This window comes from Hyla sarda, chromosome 6 (assembly GCF_029499605.1).
Source record: "Hyla sarda isolate aHylSar1 chromosome 6, aHylSar1.hap1, whole genome shotgun sequence".
Classification (NCBI taxonomy): domain Eukaryota; kingdom Metazoa; phylum Chordata; class Amphibia; order Anura; family Hylidae; genus Hyla; species Hyla sarda.
Window position 1 is genome coordinate 228,172,196 of NC_079194.1, and position 27,074 is coordinate 228,199,269.

Sequence of the window (27,074 nt, forward strand, 5' to 3'; positions counted from 1 at the left end):
CAGAGCCATGGGCTGTGTCAGGGAATTACAGTTAGTAACTACAACACCCAGCATGCCCTGATGCAGCCTATGGCTCTGCAGCTGACCCGAACTAAAACTACAACTCCCAGCATGTTAGACTTTATAGTTCTACAGTTTAGGTTACGGTGTAACACGCTGGAAGGTGTAGTTTTGGTTCGGGTGTGTTTGAGTGCATCTGTGGGGCTCTTGGTCGGCGGGTGAGTATGAAGGGGGTGGGATTCTGGGGGTGCAATGTGGTGCGAGTGGCCAGAAGCCAGTAAAAAAAAAAAAAAAATATGGCACAACTGGTGGCGCAGTATCCGGCGAAAGTCTGCATCCGTGCCTGCGCCTTACGACAGAATGAAATAAAAATAAGGGGGAAGTCTGTCTGTCCATGCTAGCCTGATACAGGGTTAAATCTAGCCCCGACCAATTATGAGAACAAGTAGCGAGAGCCACACACTCCTCTCCTTGCTTGTTAAAGATGTAATCCACTGGCGAGCGTTCGGAAATAAATGTTCCAAACGCTGTTTTACCGCTGCAGAGGTCGGCCATGCCCCCTCAATGCAAGTCTATGGGAAGGGATGTGATGGTCGTGTCTGACACCCACAGCGCGAAAACAGCATTCGGAACATTAATGTCCAAACACTGACCAGGGAGTACCATGCACACTTATCCTGTCTCCCTCTCGGGATCATTCAGGCGCTGACACTTAGACCCCACAGATAAAAAAAAAAGTCTCTACAACATTGCATTTTTTTCATTCATTTTATTGTGTGACAGGTACTATTTTAGGAATTGCACACAACATAATTGCAGATTTATTTATTTTAATGGATGGACAATGGGGGTGGGGCAAAACATGAACTACACACATCCAGCACCCCCTAGGCGTGGAGTTTACTTTTTATGCATTTGATCAAATTGCGCAAACTATACCACACCCCCTCAAAGTGCAAAAATACAACTGACAAAGCAATGGTAAACTCTAAAAACACAGAAACAACACAAAAATAATGCGAGTGTAAAGTCCTTCTTAGCTGTAAACTATTGCACAAACCGATGATGAATGTCCTCACTATAACAGGGTCTGATCTGTCTCCTATCACGTGCAACCACATTCCTGCTCTATTAGGAGATGAAGGCCGTCACGTGATTGGTGGCCAGGCTCACACTAGAACCAGAGACTATGGCGGCGGCTCCTATTCAGGCCGCTACAATATGTCCTGTACAGGGTAATAAACCTCTACTGCGCCCCTCTCCGGTACCTGTCATGGCCCCCCATGTATCTCTATGTGCACAGCCAGCTCCCGCCCTTCCAATACCCGCTCTCACACAGCAACCTCCGCGATGTTCCACGCCTCTATGGCCGCACTTACTTCGCCTGTGTCTTCCTGCTCGGCATTCCCGTATTACTGACGCCAGCATCCCGCGCTGCCGCCATTTACAGGGAAGACGCCTCCTGTGACGCAGCTGCAAAACAAAGACCATAGAGACGCGGAAGTGCGGAGCCGGGGTGTAGAAAGGACGGGGCGGTTTGTGCTTTGTGAAAGTCTTCATGATTGCAAGGTGTTGCTAAGGCGTTTCCATGGCAACCTTAGGACCCGTAACCCAAGTACTGTATGGTGAAAAAAAAATTCGATTTCATGTAACTTTATCAAATCTATCGAGAAAACAAAAACACTGGGATGCTCCAAATTCGAAAGGAGTTGACAACGAGGTGTCCCAAAAACGTGTAAATTTCATTTACCCCCAGCCAATTTTCATTTTTGCATTTATGTTTCTTCCTCCTCACCTTCTAAGAGAACTCTTATTTTCTATCCACAGCCCCATATGAGGCTTGTACTTATTTTTTATTTTTGCACAACCAATTGTACTGCACAATCGTTTATTTTTCCATTTTACCATAACATTTATGGCAAATTATTTTTTTCCCATACACAGTGTGGTAAAAGTTCTGTTATCTTTATTCTGTGGGTCAGTACGATCCCCAATTTATATAGCTTTTTATGTTTTTCCTTTTTTACCCTTTTTGTGTTGCCGTGGTTCCGACAGCCATATCCTTTTTATTTTTTGTCCAACGCCATTGTATGATGTATGATGTTTTTTTCCCCATAATACAGGGCTTTATTGAAAAAAGGGGCATTTTTTATTTAGTTTTTTGACACTTAATATATTTATTGGAAATTTTTATTTTTATATTTTTTACCTTTTACCTGTTATACTATGCTGCACTTCATCTGTACTGCAGCATAGCATAACTGTCAATATTACTAGCACTCAAAGGGTCCATACTTGCCAGACAGGAGGCCATCAGCTGGTCTCCTGCTGTCATGGCAACTAGCACATTGCGGGGTCGCCGATGGGGGACAAGGGGAGCCCCCTCTCTCTGTCAATCCTATAGATTCCATCAGTAGTGATTACAGCATTTATGGTTTTCAATGCTCCTGAGACAGCTGCGGCGGTATCCCATCGACAGACGGATCCTGTCATTGAAAGTGCAGAGAATGAATGAGGTTCGTCACGCAAAAACATGTCCTTGCCTACATGTGACGAACCTCATTCATCACGCAGAGAAAGCGATCAAGGATCGCCTTCTCTGCACTTTCAATGACAGGATCCGTCTGTCGATGGGATCCCGCCGCAGCTGTCTCGGGAGCATTGAACCCATAAATGCTGTAATCACTAATGATGGAATCTATAGGATTGACAGAGAGAGGGGGCTCCCCTTGTCCCCCATCGGCGACCCTGCAATTTGATAGTGGGGGCCTGATGGTTGCCATGACAGCAGGAGACCAGCTGATGGCCTCCTGTCTGGCAAGTATGGAAGCCTGTGAGTACAGCATTTATGGGTTCAATGCTCCCGAGACAGCTCCGGCGGGATCCCATCGACAGACGGATCCTGTCATTGAAAGTGCAGAGAAGGCGATCCTTGATCGCTTTCTCTGTGTGATGGATGAGGTTCGTCACATGTAGACAACAACATGTTTTTGCGTGACGAACCTGATCTGTCACATGTCAGGAAGGAGTTAAAGGGTACCTCTCATCAAATAAACTTTTGATATATTTTAGATGAATGAATGTTGAATAACTTTCCAATAGCATGTTAATGAAAAATATACTTCTTTCTATTGTATTTTTCCCGATCAGTCCTGTCAGCAAGCATTTCTGACTCATGCTGGAGTCCTAAACACTCAGAACTGCCAGCCTGCTTTGTTCACAGCCAAGCAGGCTGTGAACAAAGCAGGCTGACAGCTCTGAGTGTTCTCCTTTGTGAACAAAGCAGACTGGCAGCTCGTAGTGTTTAGGACTCCAGCATGAGTCTGAAATGCTTGCTGCCATGACTGGTAGGGAGACCCCTAGTGGTCATTTCTTCAAAGTGGAAAATTAAATAGAAAGAAGTTATTCTGCATACATTAATCTATAATATATCAAAAGTTTTTTTGATGAGAGGTCAAACTATTTATTGTCATATTCTGACCCCTATAACTTTTTTATCTTTCCATATATAAGGCTGTATGAGTTTTTTTTCCGTGATCTGCAGTTTTTGTTGGTCTGATTTTTCTTTTGATGGAACTTTTTGATCTCTTTTCATAAAAAAATAAAATAAAATGAACCAAAAATCTGCAATTCTGGCATTTGGTATCTTTAACACCGTTTACGCTGTTCACTGTGCGGTATACCTAACATTACATTTTAATAATTTTGAAATTTATGTATGCGGCAATACTAAATATGTAGTTTTTTTTTTTTTTTACATATTTTTTTAATTGAAAAAAGGGGGTTGATAAATATTTTTATTTTCTTTACTGTTCCAGAATGACTGTGCTCCAATGCACAAAGCAAGTTCCATAAAAACATGTTTTTGAATTTGGTGTTGTAAAACATGACTGGCCTTCACAGATGCCGAACTTTAACCCCATCAAGCACCTTTGGGAACAACCAAAATGAAAAATGCGGGCCAGACCCCCAACGTCGACATCTGACTTCATAAATGGTCTTCTGGATAAATGAGAAAAAATTCACACAGACTCCAAAATCTTCTAGTATATTTTCCCAGAAGAGTGGAAACTTTTATAACTACATAGGGGGGGGGGGACCAGCTCCATATTAATTCCCATGGAGTTAGAATAGGATGTCCTACAAGCTCCTGTAAGTATAATGTGTAGGTGTCACAATACAATTGTCCATATAGTATAATGCCCTGTTTTTCCTAATAGTAACCACCAAGTGATCAGTCTATCAATAATAATCAGACCATTAAAGGGGTTCTCCGGTGCTTAAACATCTTATCCCCTATCCAAAGGATAGGGGATAAGATGCCTGATCGCGGAAGTCCTGCCGCTGGGGACCCCCCAGGATAGCTATCACGCCCCCTCCCGTAGGCTTGCATTGCGGGGCGGAGCGTGATGTCACACGTCGGCGCAGGCGTGACGTCTCGCCGCCCGCCCTGTAGTCGCCGGTAATCAGTCCTGGAGCGAACACGCTCCAGCAGGGACTGATTACAAACGGGGTGCCGCGTGCATGATCTCGGGGGTCCCAAGCGGCGGGACTCCCGCGATCAGGCATCTTATCCCCTATCCTTTGGATAGGGGATAAGATGTTTAAGCACCGGAGAACCCCTTTAAGAACAGGACAGAGAAACTGCCACATGACTGCATCTCTGGGGTATATGTTTGGACCTCATTGCTCCCCTAGATAGCACATTACCATCCTGTCCCCCCAGGTTCTTGCTAACATTTTGACCTCTATGTTATTCCTGTGTGGCCTACAAAAAGAGAATGAATCATGGAGATAAGCAGACCTCAAAGAAAAAATAATTTAGCAATGTGATATTTCTTCTATTACTCATGTTTTCTTTTTCGAAATTGGTCCCAGTATGACTATTGTCATTGGCAAAAAATCAAGAAAGACAAAAATAGCAAAAAACAATAGCAAGAGATGTAATGAGCCCCCAATAATATAAGTATCTCTGTTCTATGTGGACCCTGAACTTATTTCTTCCATCTTAAAATAATTTTTATTGTAAGTCACAATATTTAACTTAGACACTATGTAGGTTTAGTATTGCGAATCATTCTGGCTGAAACCTAGTTTCAGTCATGGCTAAACGCAATCCATTCTCCATAGGTTTCCTGTATAAATTACTTAAAGGGAAACTGACAAGAGGGTCTAGTGTTAATGAAAACTAGCAATAGGGACGTTCCCATTGTGCTTTTAGTGACACTTACACCGCTATCTCCCGCACGTTCCACCCATCCTTTATCACTATTCTCTGCTTCATCTGGTGACATATGTTTTCTCTTTAGTTTCCCTTTAAACCCTCTCCAACATGGGAAAACTCTCCTCCTGCTCCAGGAAGGTGGACATCCCAACTACCCGGCTATTTGTGTGTGTGGGGATTTACTCCAATTTTACTTCTTGATTGAAAAAATGCACAGTTTTTTTTCCCTTGACATTGTAAGTTACCCAAGGATAGTATTTTTTGTGTATGCTTATTTTTGTCACTGATTTATTTATTGTATTGCTTTATTGGTGATTAATCAAAGAAATGCAGGAAGCATACATTTTTTGGAGACCTTGACCAAAGAGTGACCTCTGAAATAAACCCCTGAAAAGTGGTCTCCAATATCATTTAGATGCTTGTAGTATCTTCCGGTAGTTATCCTATATAACATCAGTGTTATTATCACCCTAGAAAATCTCTGTTTCCCATACTAATAATTAGAATTCTCAGCACATTTAAAGCTGAAAAAAAGGGGAACATTTTGGTGAAATATCCTGTGACACCAATGATCCATGAGGCCACCTGAACATGAGGAAAGGGTAATGCATTCTCTGTCTCATATTTGGAAGATCTTTCTGAAGTTTCTGCTCCTGTCATGTAACAATACCGGAGGCCTCTTCCAATACATGGGGCTCTTAAAACGTGTCAGATAACTAGGGCCCCCTATTTTATGACCCTGCCCACTTATTGTGTTCATGTATGCTATAAACTACTGGATGGCCATTGCTCTGACATTGGCAGGACTCTGCAACCAGGTAGGTGTAGGGACAGGCATCTTATGCCTCTACCTGTAGCATATAAATGTTTTTTGAGGTTGTCTTATCTATATCTTCATTCTCATTTTTGACCTCCTGCATTCCCTTCTCATTTACTTTTTCCTTCTGTTCTTCCTTTCCTTTCCTTACTATTTAAAACATAATATTGAAAATATCAGGTGTATGCCCTACATCCTGCTTGGATAGCTCCTTTAAAGCATGCCTGTCAGATCCCACAAAAAAAAAAAAAACTTAATATGTTACACTGTACCCATTCCAACCGCCTCTATCACCTATTTTTATTATAAAAATACCTCTTTTCATTAGCTCACAGTGTAAGAAATCCTCTCAGGGGAAGGGGGCCTGTCCCTCCCTTGTGCAGCCTTGTCCAAGTCATCTCTTGTTCATGACTCATGGACAAGCCTGATGCTGATGCAGAACTGGTTAATGTTTGAGTAGGCATGGGGACCCCTAGTGGTGGGATTTTCATTGTTTTCTTTATTACAAATTTCAAAAATGTTAAATAATCATATTAAAAAAGGTAAAAACGGGGGGATGACAGTCCTCAGGTATTAACTTATGCGATATACTGGGATGAGGAGATGGCAAATGTCGGGGATAGGAAGGGAATGATGAAACGGAGTGGATGAAGAAAAAAGAAAAAAAAGGGGGGGGGGGGGCAGAAGAAAGGCAGCAAAAAGACAGAAAAAAGGTGGGAAGGGAGAGATTGACAAGGGGGGGGGGGGGGCAGAAAGATAGGAGAAGAAAAGGAAGCTAACCACTGGGACAGTAAAAAATATTTATTCAAATTTAAACTGAATATCAAGTGGGTGGATAGGCCGCAGGGCCCGTGCAGCCGACCTCCCACTCAATGTACAAACCAAGACAGTAAATTCATATAAGAAGATAAAAATACAAATAAACATATAAAACCCCTTTTATTGTAAAGCATCAGAATAAATGTCCAGAAAATTATAAAAAAAAAATATTTATTTAAATTTTGCAATATAATGAACAAGCACCACCAGTGTGGAACGAAAGAAAACATATACAACAAACCCTGAAGGTCCCAGAGACCAGCACCAGCACATAATCAAAATTATAACATATGAAAAATAGCTCTTGTTAAGAGGCAAGGAGAGTATGAGACCCAAACGGACAAAGCCCAACACAGACACACATACTTACACACCACAAGCACACATCCATCCCGGTAACCCCCCCCCCCCCCCCCCACAAAGAACCACAGTACACTTAGAAAACTACAGAGACAGGCTAGCTCATCCAGCAAAAGCCAGGGGGCCCATACCTTGTCAGATTTGTCAGGGCACTTACGACTCACATAAAGAGCCTGATATAACGGGACATACTTGTTGACTAGAGTGAGCCAACGAGACAGCGGTGGGGAGGAGGTATCCTTCCATGTCATTACTACCACTTTGCAGGCACAGAACAGCAAAAATCGAATCAATAGGCATCTATGTGAACTAAAGACCACCTCATTAATAACTCCCAGCAGGCATACCGTAGGGGTAAGTAGGAAAGGGAAGTCTAAATTATCAGCCAGAAACCTCATCACCTTCCTCCAGAAGAGAGCAATGACGGGACACTCCCACACAGCATGCAAAAAGGTACCAACTTCACAAGAACAATGGAAACACAAATCTGAGAGACACCAATGCGCTTCAGCTTAGCATGGGTATAATACAACCTCAAAGCATACCTAGATTGGATCAGCATATCTCTACTACTGACTGCTGTGAAGTAATAAGAGCCTTCAACCTATTTCCATTGATCCTCAGACAAATCTGGAATAACAGCCACCCGTTTATAAAATGCTTCAGTGAACGGGCTAGGCCCAAGAGTTTGGGGGAGAGCATAGGCCAGAGTGAGTTAGTGGCTTAGAGAGGTCTGGGGTGCCCAGGAGAAGCTCCACTTCAGAAAAACAGGAGTAAACGTCAGGGAGCCAAAATGCACCTGAACTGCATGCCTAAGCTGAAGAAACCCGTAAAAGGCATTTATAGGGATGCCAAAACATTCCTTCATGTCCGAAAAGGATAAGAAAATCTGATCCTCTCCCAACAAGTGGATCACAAATTTGACCCATTAGAACCCCAGAACCTGGCCTCCTGTAATCCATGCAGGTGAGGTAAATGTACATTCCCCCACAAGGGTGCCCTGGGAGATACCAGTGGCTGCGGGAATTTACTCGACACCACAGACCACACTGCAGCTATAGTCTGAAGAGGAATAGGAAAAGAAAAGCGAGAGTGATACCTGTAGAGTGTGTTAGTAAGAGCTTCATAGGAACCCATCATCGCTCCAGCCAAGGCTGTTGCTGAGTTTGACAGATCAAGATTGATCCACCACGCTGCATAGACCAATTGGGAGGCAAGAAAATAGATATAGACATCAGGGGCAGCTAAGCCGCCATACCGCTTAGGAGCCTGTGGAAGAGCCCAACCAAGTCTGGGAGGTTTTCCCTGCCAGTAGAAGGATCCCAGAGCACCACTTAGTTTGTTAAAATACTTCCTAGGGGAAATCATGGGAGCCAAATGAAGCAGATAAAGGACCAGACAGTCAGCCGCTCCACAGTAGAACGTAAAAGCGGCTCCAAGTTTAGGGGCAGATAATCCATTAGGGACCCAGTGACCTCCACCCCTAAATATCTAAAACGGAAAACCACCTGTACCCCTGCCAGGAGAAAGGCGAGGAGGGGGACTCCTGAGAAAAGGGCCATTGGGGATGACTTAGTCCAATTGATCTGCAAGCCCAAAATCGAACTAAACCGGTAAAGTAGATTAATAAGGGAAAGTAGTGAGCCCCCAGTGTCCGCTAAATATACTAGGGTGTCATCCGCATAAAGGGAAACCTTCTCTACAATCCAACCCCTAAGAATACCACAAATAGCAGGGTCCCTGCGTATGGCCGCTGCCATCGGTTCCATCGCCAGCGCAAATAGGAAAGGAGATAATGGGCACCTCTACCATGTTCCACGACCCAGGAGAAAGGGAGCAGAAACATCCAAGTTAGTGCGAATACAGGCCCTAGGACTATCATATAGCAAACGAACCCAAGCACAGAATCGGGGACCGAACCCAAACGCACCTAAGACCTCCCACAGATAAGGCCACAACACCGAATCAAAGGCTTTGTAAATATCCAGACTAACCACCACACCAGTTGGAAAGTCTTCCCTACCACTGCTATGTTGAGTTGCGCTTCACGTTGACATCAGTGCCCCTACTCAGCGTAAACCCAGTTGGGTCAGGATGAATGATAGCCTCAATGATCGCATACAGTTGAGTATCCAACACTTTAGCCAAGATCTTAATATCAACATTCAGAAGGGAAATAGGTCTATAAGAATCGGGTAGCAACGGATCCTTTCCAGGCTTAGGGAGCACAACAATCATTGCCTCCCTCATAGAGTCTAGAAGAGCATCAGCAGCGACTATCGAGTGAAACAATCTAAGCAGTACAGGGGCCAGTCGCTCCTCATTCATTCTATACCAATCACCTATCATCCCATCTAAACCGGGGGTCTTTCTATGTGGAAGAGCACGTATTGCCTGTTCCACCTCTTCAACTGTAAGAGGGGCATCTAATGCCCCTGTCTGGGCACGACTAAGTGTGGGAAGGGACAAGTCATGCAAAAAGAACAAAATCTCCCACTGGCAAAAAAGGGGCAGCATACAAAGAGGAGTAAAAGTCACAAAAGACAGAGTTGACCAACCGGGGGTCTACCACCACAATTACTACCGTTAATACAGGGAATAGAGGCAGCTGGGCAACTAGCCCTCGCCAAATACACCAACAGTTTACAATTTTTATCTCGGAACGCAAATATGGCAGCCTCCCTATCCGCTAACTGCAACTGGACCCTATCTTTCTGAACGACCAACTGAGCTTTGGCCCATGCCCTCTCATTCACAGGGGAGGGGTTCCTAACATATTCCGCCTCCAAAACTCCCACCACCTGCAACAGCTTACCCTCCGTTTCCGACCTAAGTTTCCTCCGGCCCGCCACTCCCGCAATAAAGGCACCTCTAACCATGGCCTTGTATGAATCTTATTGAACCAGGGGATCAGGATAATTGGCATTATGCTCCCAATAATCAGAATGCGTAACTCCCAGAGCCTCCACTACTGCCCCTGCCTGCAGCCAACCAGGGTGCATGTGCCAGATACGGGAAGGGGGACTAGGGCCTAAGTACAGAACTACCAATACAGCGGAGTGATCTGAGATCCCCTAGTGATGTAGGAAACATCTCTTACCATCGGGAGGAGGTCCTCCGATGCCAGCGCAAGATCAATGCGAGAGAATTACTTATGGGCCGCAGAGTAGAAGGAAAAGGAAGAAGCAGTCGGTACTTCCACCTCCAGAGGTCGGTCAGGCCTAACGCCAAACGCCAGGTGCTAAAGGATGAGGAACCATGGTCAGCAGCGGTGGTGCGATTGAGCAGTGGATCAGGAGCTACGTTGAAATCACCTATGAAAAGGACAGGATCAGAGGGAAAAGACAATAGTTTGTCAGTAACTAGCTCCAGTACTGAGACCTGAATAGAAGGAGGAGGCACATAAACAGAGACAAGAACAAAGGAGAAAGTATCCAAGGAACAATGTAAAATCACATATCGCCCAAAATGGTCACAGGCCGCCTGTGAGAATGCCAGTGGCAGAGACTTGGGGATTAACACAGAGATACCCCTAGCATAATTAGAATAAGATGAATTGTAGCCCCTCGTTATCCAGGCCCTTTTAAGAGCAAGAACCTTTTGACTCGTAATATGAGTCTCCTGTAAGCAAATTATGTGAGGAGACTGATGTTTCACAAAGTCCAGACATAAGGCACTTTTATACTTAGAATTGACCCCTGTACATTCCAACTAATCCCCTTTAGGGTCCCCTTCATAAAAATTAGCAGTGCATGCACACAGGAAAACCCACAGGAGGACAAGGACGGGGAAGGGTAGGGCACCAGGACCATACATACCACATACAACCAACAGAAAGACAAACAGGGCACAGACATAGAATAGAGAAACAAAGGCAACCAAGTATAGCAAAAACATCCCAAGAACACCCCTGTCTAACACTAAACGGGACATATAGCAAACTACTATATCCTAACGCATTGCAGACCTAGACCCTAAATACAACTACTACGGGGCGTTAAAAGAATGCCGAAAGGCTACAACTATGGTTACTAAAGCTCCCTCCCACCCCCCCACAATACACTAAAATGGCCGGTAACTAAGGAAAACTACCAGAGAGGCCTTAGGGAACTAAAACCTATGGAGTCCCTAAACAAAATCTAGCTCCCTAACCTCTTTCTAAAAACATTCACGGAGAACAGTCTTTATCAAGGCTGTCCAGGGCAATTCAATCCGGTGGCCCGACAGGAGGGGCCGCATCCACCCAATGAAGAGTCTCAGTCGGTGAAGTGAAGAACTTAATAGAGGATCCATCCACCACTCTCAGGCGAGCAGGATACACCATGGAGTAGTGGTATCCCTTGGCACGCAGCTTTGTCCGGACCTCCGTAAACTGCACCTGCTGCTTGCGAAGCTCCACAGAAAAATCAGGGTAAAAGGACACCTTGCTTCCATCACAGATGACCTCGCCCTTGATCCACACTTCCCGGAGAATAGCCTCTCTGTCCTTGAAGTGGAGAGGTTTGGCCAGAAAAGGATGTGGAGGGCCACCATGAGGAGGGGTCAGAGCCGGAGCTCAACGGAGAAGTAAGGAGAAAACGTGTCCACAGGAAGAATTTCGTACAGCTAACTCTCAAGAAACAGCACAGGGTCATTCCCTTCCACCCTCTCAGGGAGGCCCACCAGGCATATGTTATGCACCTTAAAGGGGTACTCCGGTGGTCAATGTGTTTTCCCGTTTTTGACTTGCCCTATTTGTTTTGTTTCATTTATATTCTTGTTGTTTAGGCAACTCTATTTCCCTTCTTTGTTGTCTTTTTATCCCCCACTTTGTTTTCCTATCTTTGCTTCTATTTCCAGTTTCTTGCTGTGCTGAAAACTACGAATCCCAGCATGCCACAGGCCTTGCTGGTTTGGGGCGGATCCTTTTTTTTTTTTTTTTTGTTCCGCCCTTTACCTATCCTACTATTTTCCCGGGTCCGCCCCCTTATACACAGCACACTCATATAATCAGCCCTGGTTGGGATACACTGGCATACACACACAAAAGGGACTACAACTCCCAGCATGTGTAATTCAGGAGTTTTCAGTCTGTGGTATAACACCAGCATGCTGCCTCTGTAGTCTCCTGGGGGTTGTAGTTCACCACACCTCTATAGGGCATGCACCATTGTTTCCCAACCAGGGTGCCTCCAGGTGTTGCAAAACTACTACTACCAGCATGCCCGGACAGCCAAAAGCTGAAAAATCCCCAAATTTCATGAAAATTTAGAAAACGTTGCATTTTTCTAACTTTGAAACTCTCTGCTTGTAAAGAAAATGAATATTCCAAATAAATTATATATTGATTCACAAATACAATATGTCTACTTTATATTTGCATCATAAAGTTGACATGTTTTTACTTTTGGAAGACATCAGAGGGCTTCAAAGTCCAGCAGCAATTTTCCAATTTTTCACAAAATTTTTAAAATCGGAATTTTTCAGGGACCAGTTCAGTTTCGAAGTGGATTTGAGGGGTCTTCATATTAGAAATACCCCATAAATTACCCCATTATAAAAACTGTACCCCTCAAAGTATTCAAAATGACATTCAGTAAGTGTGTTAACCCTTTAGGTGTTTCACAGGAATAGCAGCAAGGTAAAGGAGAAAATTCTAAATCTTAATTTTTTTCACTTGCATGTTCTTGTAGATCCAGTTTTTCAAATTTTACAAGGGGTAAAAGAGAAAAAGTCCCCCAAAATTTGTGACCCAATTTCTCTCGAGTAAGGAAATACCTCATATGTGTATGTCAAGTGTTCGGCGGGCGCAGTAGAGGGCTCAGAAGGGAAGGAGCAACAATGGGATTTTGGAGAGTGAATTTTGCTGAAATGTTTTTTTAGGGCATGTCACATTTAGGAAACCCCTATGGTGCTAGAACAGCAGAAAACCCCACATGGCATACCGTTTTGGAAACTACACCCCTCAAGGCACGTAACAAGGGGTCCAGTGAGCCTCAACACCCCACAGGCGTTTGACGACTTTTTGTTAAAGTTGGATGTGTAAATTTATTTATTTATTTTTTTTCACTAAAATGCTGGTTTTCCCCCAACTTTTACATTTTTAAAAGGGGTTATAGGAGAAAATGCCCCCCAAAATTTGTAACCCCATTTCTTCTGAGTATGGAAATACCCCATATATGTATGTAAAGTATTCTGCGGGTGAACTACAATGCTCAGAAGAGAAGGAGAGCTATTGAGCTTATGGCAAGAGAATTTGTTTGGAATGGAAGTCAGGGGCCATGTGCGTTTACAAAGCCCCCCGTGGTGTTTGACAGATCTTTGGAACAGTGGGCTGTGCAAATGAAAAATTTTATTTTTCATTTTCACGGACCATTGTTCAAAAAATCTGTCAGACACCTGTGAGGTGTAAATGCTCACTGGACCCCTTATTACATTCCGTGAGGGGAGTAGTTTCCAAAATGGGGTCACATCTGGGTATTTATTTATTATTGTTTTGTGTTTATGTCAGAACCGCTGTAAAATCAGCCACCCCTGTGCAAATCACCAATTTAGACCTCAAATGTACATGGCACGCTCTCACTTCTGAGCCATGTTGTGCGCTCGCAGAGCACTTAATGCCCAAATATGGGGTAGTTCTGTACTCAGGAGAAATTGTGTTACAAATTTTGGGGGTCTTTTTTTCCTTTTACCACTTGTGAAAATTAAAAGTATGGGGCAACACCAGCATGTTAGTGTAAAAAAAAAATGTTTTTTTACACTAACATGCTGGTATAGACCCCAACTTTTCCTTTTCATAAGGGGTAAAAGGAGAAAAAGCGCCCTAAAATTTGTAACGCAATTTCTCCCGAGTACGGGAGAAGAGAGCGCCATGCGCTAAATAGGGTATTTGAATCCACCACAGTGTTTCCCAAACAAGGTGTCTCCAGCTGTTGCAAAACTCCCAGCATGCCTTGACAGCCAGTGGCTCTCGGCAATACTGTGAGTTGTTGTTTTTCAACAGCTGGAGGCTCTGTTTTGGAAACACTGCCGTACAATACGTTTTTTAATTTTTTTATTGGAGGGGGGGGGGTCTAGGGGTATGTGTATATGTAGTGTTTTACCCTTTATTATGTGCTAGTTTAGTGTTTTTAGTAGGGATCGACCGATTATCGGTTTGGTCGATATTATCGGCCGATAATCACGATTTTGGCCATTATTGGTATCGGCAATTACCTTGCCGATAATGCCCCGCCCCCCGCACCGCCCCCACCGCGACTGTCCCCCCACCCACCCGCCGCACCGCGTCGCACCCCCCCACTGCACCACCCCGGCCCCATTGCCTCCCCCATCCCCGGTTTTATAATGACCTGTTCTCGGGGCCCGGGGTCCACGCTACTTCTGGCTCCTGCTGCGTCCTGCGCTACGCTGTGCGCAATGACGAGTGACGCAACGTCACCGTCAGTGCGCACAGTGACAGCTCAGGAGGACGCCACTGGAGCCAGATGTAGAGTGGACCCCGGGAACATGTAATTATAAAACTAGGTTTGGGGGAGGCAATGGGGCCGGGGCAGTGCGGTGGGGGGTGCGACGCTGTGCGGTTGGGCGGTAGGGGGCGCGGAGCGGTGCGGCGGTGGGGGGGGGCAGTCGTGGTGGCGGTGATAGGATTCAGGAGGACCCACAGACAGGCAGGGGGAGAGAAGCGGGTGGCGGCGGTGGGGGGGAGCAGTCGTGGTGGTGGTGATAGGATTCAGGAGGACCCACGGACAGGCAGGGGGAGAGAAGCGGGTGGCGGCGGCGGTCTATGGCACCGCAAAAGCCGCTGCAGTTCATTGATTTAAAGCGCCGCTTTAAATCAATGATCTGCAGCGGTGTTGTGGGGGGATAAATAGCCGATAACTTATACCAGAATATCGGTATAAGTTATCGGCTATCGGCCCTAACCTCCACAGATTATCGGTATCGGCCCCAAAAAAGGGATATCAGTCGATCCCTAGTTTTTAGGATACATTCACACAGGCGCAGGTTTACAATGAGTTTCTCGCTGGGAGTTTAAGCTGCGGCGGAAAATTTGCCTCATCTTAAACTTGCAGCAGAACTCGCTGTAAACCCGCCCGTGTGAATGTACCTTGTACATTCACAGGGGGGGGGGGGGGGGGGCAAACCTCCAGCTGTTGCAAAACTACAACTCCCAGCATGCACTGACAGACCATACATGCTGGGAGTTGTAGTTATGCAACAGATGGAGGCACATTGGTTGCAAAACACAGAGTTTGTTACTTAACTCAGTGTTTCGCAACCGGTGTGCCTCCAGCTGTTGCAAAACTAGAACTCCCAGCATGTACAGTCTCAGTGCATGCTTGAAGTTGTATTTTTGCAACAGCTGGAGGCACACTGGTTGCAAAACACTGAGTTAGCCAACAAACTCAGTTTCACAACCAATGTTTGTCCAGCTGTTGCAAAACTGCAACAATCAGCATGCATTGACAGCCGAAGCATGCCCTTTGGTAGTCTCTGCATGCTGGGAGTTGTAGTTTTGCAACAGCTGGCTGCACACTTTTTCATAGAAAAAAAGTGCCTCCAGCTGTTGCAAAACTACAACCCCCTGTATGCACAGACAACCAAAGGGCGTTGTATTGGGAGTTGTATTTGGAACTGCAGCTGTTGCAAAACTACAACTCCCAGCATGCCCTTTGCCTGTGCATGCTGCGATTTGTTGCTAAACAACAGCAGGAAGTGATTAGGCCTCACCTCCTGCTGGAGCCTTCCACTGGGACGCCACCGCTGCTGCTGCCGATCCTGCTGCTCCTGTCACTGCAACCGATCCCGAGGGGACCCCGCCGGACCAATGCAAGGTAGGAGACCCCGCCGACGCCCATCCCGATGCCATCTTCGCCGTCCCGATCGCCACCCAGCAGGGTCGTGATTGATTGGTCGTTCCCACAGATCAATCGCGTGATCGTGAGGCAGCACCTGTGCCACCTCACTCCTGCTGGGTAAGGGTGAATGGGGCTGTCTCGGACAGCCCCATTCATCCTTTTTTTCCGGGTCACCGGGTCACCAGAGACCCGATTGACCTGGAAAAGCCACAAATCGTTGGTCTGAATTGACCAACATGGGGGGGAGGGGGGTCCCGGGACCCCCCCAGGGGTTTGCACAGGGTGCCTGCTGATAGATATCCATACGCCCTCAGTCCTTAAGGACTTTAAAACGGGGGCATATGGATACGCCCGGCGTCCTTAAGGGGTTAAAAGAAGATGCAATATAGCCAAAAATCTTAACCACTGGAGTACCCCTTTAAGCGTTTCTCCATGTCATTCATCCGACTGAAGACTCCTGTGACCTGACGCTGCAGAGAATCAACTCGCTCCGGCAGAGGATGCAGAATGTCTTCCACCGTGGAAACCCTGCGTTCAACTTCCTCAGTGCACTCGCGGATCTTTTGGGTCTCATGTCTCAAGATAAAAAACTCCTGCCGCAACTCATCAACTTTAGTTACCATGACAGATTGGCAGGAAGTAAAGGCAGCCAAAAGCTCCGAGAACCGATGATCCATAGCTGTAGCATCATAGACAGGTCTGTCAGGGGAACGTGGCTGCTGGAGAGACAGAGACCCTTCAAACAGTGACAGAGGCAGATCAGGAGGGTCACTCCCAGGACAGTCCCGTGATATAAACCTGATAGAAACCTTGGTAGCAAACGGGGTCTGAGCACCATGATTCCACTGAGAAGGGCCACAGGAGCGGGAGGACCCATCATCAGAGGAGGAGATGTTGGCGGAGAGGCCTCAGCATACAATTTGGATTTCTTAGTCTTGTTACGAGAGACACCCATATCGAAAAGGGCTACAACCAGAGCAGACAGAGAGGCACTATAGACACAGTCCAGTGAGTACAGGTCACTTCTAGAGTATAGCAGGCCTTTGTCCTAGGTAGCTCCAATATAGGCGAAGCTCTCAACCCTGTATTGCATGTGGAAGGCAATCATACCGCCAGGATATCCGTGTTAATCCATTGTGATCCTGCAGTGGCATGACACCAGGTATAGTTTCCCCGCATGGCGCCATTCCCCGTACTGTAAGGTATACAGATACCATCATATGGATGCAAGATAAGTACTCTATATAATTGCTTATTAATACTATCATCTCTTATAGCATAGCTATGTCTATCATGACTCTATGCAAAGCAGTGATATACTAATTAGTATGTTATATCTATTTCACTGGATGGGATTACACCTTTTCATTTTGGGTTAATTTTAATGTATACTAATAAATAGTAAGTTTTAGGCACTTCCCTTTTTCCTTATGTGGTGAGCCATGTAGTTTGCCTATGTAACCACCCGAAGGTAGTACCGCTAGTCCTAGGTTAGGCAGGGGCAAATAATAGTTCATGGCCAGGTTAAGGTTAACGGTAGCTTTTACTGAGGTAGACAGATGGTACAGTCTATACAGTTTGGCCAGGATACCAGAGAGATGTTTAGTAACACAGGGGACCTCGCAGCTTGCTGGGACTTGCAGTGTCTTGAGAGACCATAGGTGCAGGCCACGCTGACTACAATTGACTTGACTTGACTGAAGATTATGACAGCAGATAAAGATGACTTGACTGTCTTGTGGTTGCAATTTAGGTTGAGGCCTACAGATGTGCTGGACACTGACCCTGAGACATCTGGACTGGACTCGACCTTAGCAGAAGGTGAAACACAAGAGAGAGATTGTAGAACCTCCCCCTCTTATAAAGGGGGGGGGGGATGAGCAAGGAGCCCATAGGCCGACTGCGGGTCACCTGGTCACCAGGTGCTCTCTGGGTAACAAACATATGACTTAAACATGTGACTAACATTATCATGTTACTAACAATCATGTGACCCACTTCAAAAGGTACTTTGCACTTAATATACAACCTATTCACATTATGGGGGAACACTGCAGGAGAGCCCTGAGGACATACAGGGACTCAACCTGACAGGACTGTAGGAACATATCCCATACTGGGACATCACAAACCCCCTTACTTAAGTAAAGTTACCCTCAACGTCCGTCCTGGAAGGCTTGAGGAGCGAAACGGCCACAGGCCACATGCAGTACTGGGGCATTGCAATTAACGTCCATTTCCAGGCTGTTGTTGTGAAAAACTGATAATACAAAAGAGACTCTGTATCAATGTCCATACATGCTCTGATAAATTGTATAACTGAATAACCTTAGGATTATTGGATAATAAGGACTATTTATAGCAATGACAACATACCAATGACTATAGTATAAACATGATTTATGGACTATGACTATGCATATTATGACATTTGACTATGCATATAACATTTGTCTATGTATATAACAACACTTTATACATATGACTAAGACATGACACCGGCAGATTGGGTTGCCGGAGGCTTTCTGCCCAATGCCTTGGCTACTGGGGTCCCTTGGCATTACACACTTCTCCCCAGAACACTAGTTATATATCTTTTGGGATCGGAAGTGACTCAGCGGTGCATCCTCCTCTTCCACCCCCCGGCAACAAGGGGCGGACCTTCAAGGCGGGGACCTTTTGCACGCTTCTCTACCAGCAGATTAACCCTTTCAGGTACAATAGCAGACATTTTGGCGCGTAACATTGCTTCTTTATATTGCAGCACATAATGTTCACTACTCCAAAGTTACTTTCAACAACAGATAATGGACTCCTTTTCACCTCCCTCACTAGCGCCTTTAGTAAAACACATTGCATATAGAACAGTCCTGTACACTTTTCTGGCACAAACTTTTTCGCACCGGCATGCAATTTTTCTCAGACACAGTTCAGACTAGGGGGGAGGACTTGTGGCTTTGTGGCATATGGCACACACCCATATCCTGTTTGTGACGCCAAAGATTGTGGTGAGCCACGGGGTGTGGGGTTAGGTGTAAGGGGCACTTATAATTTTGATGTATGCTGGGAAAGACTATTATTGAGGTTGGCATATAACCAGGAATTTTATATGTGGTCGTCAAACAACAATTTTCTAGTAATCCAAAGCTGGAATGGTCCTGTAAGGATATGAAAGTAAAGTTCCAACAATCAACTGTACTATGTACTGGATGAGCACTGTGTGCTCTAAATCAATCCTCCTGTGGGTGTAAACTCAATGTGACATAGGCAGAGTTATATAATGCATTGGTGTCCTGGGGAGAGAATGACATGGACTGGGGACTATGTCCTCACTCACCCGATCTGATGTGGTGTGATGTCCTGTAGCCGATGCTCAAACTACGGCACTACCAGCTTATATGCGGCAGCTGTCAGGCAGACAGCAGTAGTCAGCGAGCGTTCACAGTGCGTTATATGAAGTCCCCATGTGTGAAAGTGGTGGGTGCGTTGTAGCGGGAAGGCGCTGCTCTGCTGTATCAGTTGTAGAGAGAAGCGCTTGCTTAGCTTGTCAGTGGTGCCGGATAATGGCTGGATAGGTTAGAATGGCTGGATAGGTTAGAGGTCCAATGCTTGTAGTCAGGGATAGGGGATGTTTTTACTGTCCCAGTGGTTAGCTTCCTTTTCTTCTCCAACCTTTCCGCCCCCCCCCTCTCCTGTATTTGTGCTGCATTGCTTACGCCTCCCTTTTCCTTTTCCTTTTTTTCTATTTGCTTTATCCACTCCGTTTCATCATTCCCTCCCCACTCCCGACATTTGCCACCACCCCCCAGCATATCCTATAAGTTAATACTTGAGGACTGTCACCTCCTTGTTTTTACCCTATGAACATTCTCCACTAGGCACTTGGGGTATATAGTGCCTGACAGTTAACCTCGATCTTTTCCCCAATTTGTTGTGAGCTTCACTTTCCTCTACGGCTGTTTTCCTACTTATTACAAAAGGTCTTTCATTTTCATCAGTAGCAACATATAACATTTTTTGGATCTGACAGTGCCCATTTAATGATTTCTGGGTTTCGCTAAGATGAGAAGACTTTAATTGTTTTAGGTGGAAAAGGTAACTTATAACATCAGTACAAATAGCTGCAATAAGGCTGCCCGCGCATATGCAGGTTTTTATCAGGTTTTGTGATAAGCCTTGGAATCCAAAACCAGGAGGCAGTATTATCTGTCCTGTATACACAATCTCCCTTTATTATTCACACCTGGTTTTGGTTTGAAAATTGGTTCATAAAACGAGAACAAAACTTGATCTAAATCTGCACGTGTACAGAAACCCTATTAAGATGCTTTCAATAAATCATAATGGTCATATACTGTAATAAAATTGCTTATTATTTGTATATCAAGAGTAAAGCATAAAATAACATGCATAAAATATTTATAAAATAAGCGCATAAATGACTCATTGGAATTACTTATTATTTGTATATCAAGAGTAAAGCATAAAATAACATGCATAAAATCTATATAAAATAGGCACATGAATGACTCATATCTGTGATATTACAGCTTTTTATGGGCATTTTGCTTTATTAGCAGAAGATTCCAGATGGCCACTATATGGAGAAGATGATTTCCATGACCGACGCGATAATAAACATAGCGGTTTGTAAATTCACAGACAGATATGAAAAGGATTTATGGTGACCATGGAGACCAACTTCAAAGCTAAAAATAGACAAGTAAGACTTTAATCCTTACAGTTCATGTTAAAATGGTTTAGTGTACACTGATTTTTAGTGTCCTTATAGGACTTGTAATTAAAATATAATAAGGCCAATTTATTGCACATTTCATGTCAAAGTGGGAGGCACTAGAAATGCTTCTTTATTAGGGACCTGTCACTAAGACGACGGAGCCCTGTAAACTGCTCCAATAATAATACTGTGGATAAAAGACATGAAGGCTTTTAAAATCAAAACAGATGATGAAAAATAATGGATTCCTAATAAAATCACGGTCTTTGATTAGCCCACTGTCATTTGGTTGTAATGCAACTGCATTTTTACATTCCTATTACGTAGGAATACTTGACCCAATGCGTCTTAAATCGGACTATATTTACCTTGGACCTTTTAGATGATGATTAATTTTGCTTGTACAGCCTCTGTATTTTGCTTTATGAACTCTGTATGTCTTCACTTAATCGTCTATACGATCATCCACCTCAGACTACCTTTTTGTGCTCTTCTGTCTTTCTCCAGCCTATGTGAGCTATCCTCCACTGTGCACTCTGTGAGCTGGTGTATACCTTCCTCCCCTTCCCTCCTGATCTCTAACTCTGAGAGAACAGAATGTCCATGTGCAGAACTTATGTTTCACTGAGTAGCAGCTAAATGGTAGAATTTTTTTAATGAGGACTATTTTACTCTGAATTCAGAAAACAGAAGAACCTAGGGAAGCCTGGTTACGGTGTTTTCCCAAGTAATTCTACAGAAAATCTGACCCATAATCCGCATGGAAACACACCAGAAAATCCATACCAGTTGACATGCTATAGAAAGATATGTCATCCTAAACCACTCTCCCTTCCCCAAGCTGTGTAAGGTTGCATTATCTTATGTTTTTTTTTATCAGTGACCACAGGTTCTCTATATTGTGTTTCATGTGGTTAAAAAATTCACAACATATTGGTATTATTGTAGACTCTAACAGGAAAAATACACAATAAATCTGTGACATTTCTGCAACATAAATTGTAATGATTAAAATTTTATATGTTGTACATAGTTCCCTCCTCACACCTCCCTCAAGAGGACAGGAGGAACATAGATTTTCACAGCCCCGCTCCTGGATATAGATTTTCACAGCCCCGCTCCTGGACGTAGTCCAGGGGGCTGCAAAAATCTACATCCAGGGAGCTGTGAAAATCTACGTTCAGGGGGCTGTGAATATCTATGTCCTGGGGGCTGCGAAAATCTACATCCAGGGCACTGTGAAAATCTACATCCAGGGGGCTGTGAAAAACTATGTCCAGGGGACTGTGAAAATCTACATCCAGGGGGCTGTGAAAAACTATGTCCAGGGGTCTGTGAAAATCTACATCCAGGGAGCTGTGAAAATCTACGTCCAGGAGGGAGGCTGTGAAAACCTATGTCCAGGAGTCGGGCTGTGAAAATCTACGTCCCTCCTCTCCTCCTGAGGGAGGTGTGAGGAGAGAACTGTGTATGGGGCTGAGAGAGATGCAAAGCTGTGTCCTGCCCAGCTCTGCCTTCCCTCCCCTCGCTGTATGTTCAGAGGGGAGGGGCGAATGCAGAACTGCATAGGACGCAGTTGTGCACTTCACACGGGCTGCAGCATCATCTTTGTCCCAGCTAAAGTACAGGTTGGGACCAGTAAATGAGGGTGGGACTAGCTCTGTGCTGGATTGAGCCCTGGACTCCTCTGTGCTTACTCCTGACCTATCAGAATGCAGCATGAAAACAGAGAGGATGGGGTTGCTGAGAAGCCTGCAGTGATTGGATGAACAGGCCCACAGCAGACTCAGGGAGGTAGTGAATGCATGGTGAGGGCAGGCTCAGTGCTTGCCTTGAACACACTGTGGATGCTAGAATGAGTGAGCAGCAGAAATGAGCCAAATACAGAAGCTAGACAAATAAAAAGACACGTAAAGCATTGGCATGACCCAGTGAGTAACGTTTAGAGGCATTATTATTAGTATTTTTTTTTTGTAATATGACAGGTATGTATTAAAAATCCACACCACAGGTCAGTTTAAATGTGGAAAAATTCTACAGAGTATGGACAAGATTTGTTCAAATCTCTTCCAATTTGCTGCTGCTGTATCCTTTTGCAGATTTTCCATCCACAAATGCAGGTAGCAATTCTCCAAGCAAATCATACCCATGGGAGCATACCCTGATTGTGGCCATAATGCGGATTTCATCAAAAAACTGTCGTGGCCTATTCTTGCACAGCAATGCGTTGCCGATGCTTGTTGCAATTGTGGTGTGCTTATTTCTATTCTATCAAATTTTTAAACAGATCAGTAGGATCTTCCATAACTTACACACTTACATCTCGATACATCTGGTCCCAAAGATATTGGAGAACAAAAAACTAAATAAAAAAAAAATTAGTAGTTTTATAGAAAAGCATCCGCTGTGTCATAGTTACTGCCCATTTGTCCTAACATCTCTGACAGTAGTCCTGCATGTCTTGCTATGTAAACATGCTGCGTGAGACAAAGGTTCAGCTGCTCTGTATTTGTGTGGGAGCTTTGGCTGCTCATCACATAGACCTGCCTGTTCTGCTCCCTGTTTGTGACTGGTATGTGCTGCTCCTACCAATCATATGCTCTGTTGGAGATCAGAAGTAGCTTCGGCTCATGCATCAAGCAGCCAAGCCACCTGCTCACATAAAGAGCAGCAGATCCGGTGTCTCTGACAGTGCCTCTGTATACAAGAACGTACAGATGTGCCGTCATATATGATAGTGACAAATATGGTTGGCTGGTAGAGGTTGGCCAGACAACACAAAAAATGTTGTGCTGATAAAGGGACACAAAGTAAGAAAAGAGGATCCTGCCCATGAGATCTTCCAGTCTATGATATGCCTAGTGTATGTTGAACACATTCCTTTCAGGACTTTCAAGCTGTTTCTACTTTAGCAACAGTTTAGTTTACAGTTTTAGTTAACAGTTTCCTATTATACCTTTTTTTTTTTATCACCAAGACATTAAATCGTACCTGTCAGATCCCACAAAAACAAAAAAAAAATTATCTATCACCTATATTATAAAAAATACCTCTTTTCATTAGCTCAGTGTTAGAAATCCTCTCAGGGGAAGGGGGCGTGTCCCTTCCTTGTGGTGGTGGATGGTGATTGGTGTGTCTGCTCATGCAGCTTTGTCCATGAGTCATCCCTTGTCTATGACTCATGGACAAGCCTGATGCTGCTGCAGGACTGGTTAGTGTCCCAGTAGTTATAGGGACCTCTAGTGGTGTGATTGTCAGGGGTTGTTTTCTTTATTACATATTTTGAATTTTTTTAACAACCATATTACTAAAGGTCTTTAATTTTTATCAGTAGCAACATATAAAAAAGTTTTTGGATCTGACAGTGCCCATTTAATATAACTTAATAGCATTGTAAACTCTTGCACCAATAAAACCATCAAATTACGTTAAATATTTCTAACTTGGTTACTAAAAATGGATCAGACTTCAGTTTTCGCTAATATCTTTTCCCATGTTGCAAATAGTAAAAGAAGATTCATGTGGATGCACGTTGGAAGGCAGAGTCACAGTTCATTACCTGGGAAATAACCGTCATCTTTCATGGCTTATGTTGGCCTGGACATTTATCAATGACATGCACGTTGTACATCCTGAATAATTCTTGTTTATTCTAAACTCTGTAAATGAGCTTTGAATGTTTCTCTGGAGATTACACATATTCTGAAGGGATTCAGATGTTGGTTGGTGCAAAATGCAAATTCCTCCTGTTAAACATGACTGAAGAGTATTTAGCATTGCCGCAGACCTTGAACTCCCATCCGTCAAGTCAGATAATGAGTCCAGTCGAGGGTAAGCGCCTTGTACCGCTCCAAGCTCCCTATTCTTAATTCCAAGCTGACTTAAGTGATATAGCACATCTGGCTACTTAATGAGAGATACATTACAGGAAAGTTAGTGTTTTACTGGTGCTTGATAAAACATATGGACTCATCAATGCTGTTCACTATGTCTTCTCCCTTGGTCGTCGGTATTACCCACATATGACAACTTTAGTCCAGTGGTATGGTGATGAATTCTAAAAGAAACATGGGGACAAATTCTAAAAGAAACAGTATAAACTGAAGAATCCCAGGAACAAACTTGTGGTTGTTTTTTTATGCTTTTCCACCATAACTATTGCCAGGATCACGAAACGCACATTCTATTGATTTATTGTCTTGTACTCTGGGTCATTTGCACCAAAAATTCATTTGCATCTTCATCCTAATCATCTGTCATTAGTTTATGGTGGTCTTTACTAACATCCCTGCCTAGAATGTTCTATAATTTTTATATACCTGTCTTTCTGGCCTGCATGCAACCACTGACTGCAACACCTACTATCTAACCTTCAGCACTAGATGGTCAATTCAAGCATTCTCACTGCCTTCATATATAGGGTCATATAGTAGTTGACTATCTTCTCTGGTTTAGATTAAAGGGGTACTCCGCCCCTAGACATCTTGTCCCCAACCCAAGGATAGGGGATAAGATGTCTATTTGCGGTAGTCCCACCCCTGGAGACCCCCACAATCTCACTGCTGCACCCGCGGGTTTGTTTAGAGTGTCGAGTGCAGTGCCAGAGGCTTGTGATGTCACGACTACGCCCCCTCAATGCAAGTCTATGGGAGGGGGCATGACGGATGTCACGCCCCCTCCCATAGAGTTGCATTGAGGGGGCATGGCCATGACGTCACGAGCGGGGAGGGGCCGCGGCATCACAAGCCTCCACATGACCAGTCATCCGGCATGAAACGAAGTTTGCTCCGTGCACCGGTTGTCTGGGGTACCACAGCCGAGATCGCAGGGGTCCCCAGCGGCGGGACCCCTGTGATCAGACATCTTATCCCCCTAGCCTTTAGATAGGGGATAAGATGTCTAGGGGCGGAGTACCCCTTTAAGTACAAGTTCTCTCAGTCAGTCTTGGCTTGTTCTTGCTCACTGCTGGCCTTCTGTACCGATCTTGTACTTTTTTGTAATTCACTTTGGCGCTCCTGTCCTCCAGGTTTGCATCTGGCAGGGCTAAAATAAATACTGTGACAAATGAGACAACACACAGTTAAAGGGGTACTCCGGTGAAAACCTTTTTTCTTTTAAATCAACTGGTGGCAGATGGTGGCAGAAGTTAACCATATTTATAAATTACTTCTATTAAAAATAGCAGATGTATGCTAAGGGTGGCTCAGTGGTTAGCACTGCTGCCTTACAGTACTGGGGACTTGGGTTCAAATCCCACTAAGGACAACAATAAATAAAGCGTTATTATTATTATAATAACGTCAGCAGAGAGAACTGTGCTCGTGATGTCATCAGAGAGCATTCAAAAAGAAAATAATTTCCTCAATAGTATTCAGCAGCTAATAAGTACAGGAAGGATCAAGATTTTTTAATAGAAGTAATTTACAAATATGTTTATCTTTCTGCCACCAGTTGATTTAAAAGAAAAAAGGTTTTCACCGGAGTACCCCTTTAAGACCATTGCTCTTTGTCAGAGCCATAAGCTGTTAGACCAAGTTACTCCAGAAGGTATAGGCTTGCCTCCTGAAAAAAACAATGTCAGCAAAATGAAACAAAAATATTTATTACTGTACAGTTAACTTGTTGTGACTTTTGATCTGGAGTAATTTGCAGTTATTGTTTAATTTTATGGAAATACATTTTGAAATCATAAAGGTTCAATTGTTAGCCTTTTTAAACTATCTTCTATATAATTGCAACTCAATGGCATCCTATTTCTTCAGTCAAAAGATATAGAATGCGGATGCTGCAGGAGAGATCGCTGGGGTTCCCAGTGGCAGGACCCCGCGATCAGACATCTTATCCCCTATCCTTTGGATAGGGGATAAGATGTTTTTGCCCGGAATACCCCCTTTAAATGTCATTGGCAACCACACCCTACAAGCCGATCCAGACCACTGCTAGTTATAAAAAAAGCATCTTTTCAATGTTCCTTGCCATGCTGGCAGTTATCTGAGCAGTGATGTCATGTCAACTGAGGCACTGAATCTTAACATCCAATTACGGCAAATTACTATGGACAAATAAGGTGCCCATAGACTGTTAGGCTATGTTCACATGGTGGAATGTCCACACAGAAAGTTTCCGTGCAGATATTCCACAGACAGCGGAGAGCTGGCATGTTCTGCCAGCGCTCTGCTGTCTATGAAATGTCTGCATGGAAATGCATTTCCTTGCGGAATCTGCAAAATCATTGAGCATGTTTAATGTTTTTGTGGATGACAGAATTAGGATTTGCTG

At 44.3% G+C, this 27,074-nt stretch overlaps 1 long non-coding RNA gene across 3 annotated transcripts; it reads left to right on the forward strand.

Moving 5' to 3' along the window:
• Positions 1-68: 68 nt before the first annotated feature.
• On the forward strand, positions 69-25,271 carry LOC130276794 (uncharacterized). 3 transcript variants are annotated; one of them, XR_008845247.1, is made up of 5 exons: positions 69-1,235; positions 3,819-4,152; positions 20,635-20,780; positions 21,479-21,640; positions 24,302-25,271. It is a non-coding gene; the product is annotated as an uncharacterized LOC130276794 (long non-coding RNA). The 3 variants fall into 3 exon arrangements; XR_008845246.1 differs by lacking the exon at positions 24,302-25,271 and having other exon boundaries at positions 69-1,615; positions 21,479-21,779; XR_008845245.1 differs by lacking the exon at positions 24,302-25,271 and having other exon boundaries at positions 70-1,235; positions 21,479-21,779.
• Positions 25,272-27,074: the final 1,803 nt, after the last annotated feature.